This window comes from Myotis lucifugus, unplaced genomic scaffold (assembly GCF_000147115.1).
Source record: "Myotis lucifugus unplaced genomic scaffold, Myoluc2.0 scaffold_137, whole genome shotgun sequence".
NCBI classification, from domain to species: domain Eukaryota; kingdom Metazoa; phylum Chordata; class Mammalia; order Chiroptera; family Vespertilionidae; genus Myotis; species Myotis lucifugus.
This window is the reverse complement of record NW_005871185.1, coordinates 1,469,258-1,471,787: the sequence shown is the minus strand read 5'-3', so window position 1 is coordinate 1,471,787 and position 2,530 is coordinate 1,469,258.

Here is a 2,530-nt window from a genome sequence, read left to right as displayed (position 1 = left end):
ATGACACCACATTGGGTGACATGAGGGTTACATGCAACAATACGTCATCCTTGTGGTGAAAGCTTTCAATCATTGTAGCTATTATGTTTATGGCAAGGGAAATAGTCTCAGTCTTGGGAACAGAAGCACTCTTTCCCCTGCATCAAAATCAATTAATGATAATTTTGCCTTCCTTTAAACTGTCAAAGGCCTGAGCACTGAGAGTGAATTGCTGCTAGCTGGGAACATAGATGAATCAGAGGGAAAGGGACACTGAGGGGCCGTTGAAGAGCTGTTTTTCATTTTCTCATTAAGCCTCTACTGAAGGTAATGGAGTGCCTCAGTGTTAACTAACTTTCTGTGTGAACTTGGTGTAATATAACTAGGGATCTATTGCCATCCTGCCCCTCACTAGCTTTTGTTACCCTGGGCAAGTTCTTTACCTCCCAAATTTCAGTGTCCACCCCTGTAAAATAAGAATGGTAATATAGCCTAATACAGAGAACTGTTGGGGGATTAAATGAAATTAGTGTGTAAAATGCTTAGCATAATGACTGGGAATCTAAGCATTCCACATATCTTAGATAATGATAATAATAATCAATAGGTCACCTTACAATTTGAATTTGAAAGTCTAAAGTTAACACAGAATTCCTTATAAGGTGTTAAAATAGAGAATTCAAATCGAAATATGATTGGCACTAAGTAGTTATAACTAAGGTAAAAAATTAATACTAATTTGGACAAAGGTTTTCATAATCCTGGGGTAGACAATAAACTGCCATTTGATGTCTGAGTCTCCCAAACGTCCCTATTATTTTTCTCAAACCCTAGTTAGCTCTGGGTTAATTTATTTACTTTTTTATCATGAGATATTTGTCAAATATTCTCTACTTAACTAAGTGTCAGCACATAAAAATATATTTTACCTCAAAATAACTTCAGACTCCGATCTGAAACTAAATGTGAACTCCTTGGGAAGTCTGGAATGTCTTGTGGTGTTATGTAAAGTAACAAGGACACTTTGGCAGCACAAACCTTAAGCTGCAATTTTAAAAAAGCTACCATTCATTAAACACCTTCTAATATCTGGTAATATGCTAGGCTCTTCACATATTTGATTGAGTCCTCATAACAACCCTGAAAGGTGAATGCCCTTATGCTTATACTTAAAAAACAGACCTTGAGATGTGAGACAGTTTAATATCAAAGAGTTAGGACATGGCAGAGTCAGGGCCAGACTCTAAGTCTGTCTGACTTCAAAGCTGTTCCTCTTTCTTAAGCTTCACTGCCTCTCCCCAGGAAACCGGGCACACACGTAAGCCTCTCATTAGGGACGGCAACAACCTGATGGTGACGACAGGGTCCAAGCACCGACGTGGGCAGCACCATGGAATCCATGTCCATCAGAGGGTGGTGCTGAGGTAGCTGAGAAGCTCCCTGCTCCAGGCAGGGTTGACAATGACACCAGCAGGTGTGGCCTGCAGTGAGGGGCATAGGAAAATCTAGGTCCCAGCAAGCTGGGAAGACGAAGGTGGAGCCTGACACAGAGGGCTTTACAATGAACCTGGTTGGTGCAGGGACTTTCAAATGTGGTTACTGCTCACAGAGGCCATTTGTTTTATTTTGCTGTGAACAGTGGCACTGCTGTGAACAGTGGCACTCTTTTTTACCTCGTTATAAGAGAACTAGAGGCCCAGTGCATGATATTCGTGAACAGGGTGGGGGGGATCCCCTCAGCCCAGTCTGCACCATCTCCAATCTGGGACCCCTCGGGGGATGTCCAACTGCTGGTTTAGGCCCAATCCCGGGAATCAGGACTAAACCAGCAGTCAGACATCCCTCTCACAATTCTGGACCGCTGGCTCCTAATCGCTTTGCTCACCTGCTTGTCTGCCTCATTGCCCCTAACTGCCCCCCTCCCGCTGGCCTGATTGTCCCTCACTGCCTCTGCGTGCCAGCCTAGTTGCCTCTAACTGCACCCCCTGCTGGCCTGGTCACCCCTAATTGCCCCCCGCTGCTGGCCATGTCACCCCCAACTGCCCCCTCCCTGCTGGCCTGGTCATTCCTAAATGTCCCCCCGCCAACCTGCTCACCCCTTACTGCCCCCCTGCCAGCCTGGTCGCCCCTAACTGCCCCCACTGCCAGCCTGGTCACCCCCAATTATCCCCCCACCGGCCTAGTCACCCTCACTGCCCCCCCACCAGCCTAATTGCCCCCTACTGCCCCCTCTGCTGGCCTGGTCGACCCTAACTGCCCGCCCCCTCTGCCGGCCTGGTCGCCTCTTACTGCCTGCCCCTGCTGACCTGGTCACCCCCAACTGCTTCCCTCTACCGGCCTGGTTGCCCCCAACTGCCCCCCCTGCCGGACTGGTCGCCCCTCATGGCTTCCTCACCAGCCTGGTCACCCCATGCAGTCTGCTTGTTCAGTCATTTGGTCATCCCTCAATTACCCCCCCTGCTGGCCTGCTCATAGGCAGCCAACTTGTGAGGGTAATTTACCTATTAACCTCCTTATTATATAGTGATTTATAAATAAAAGTTCAGATGTC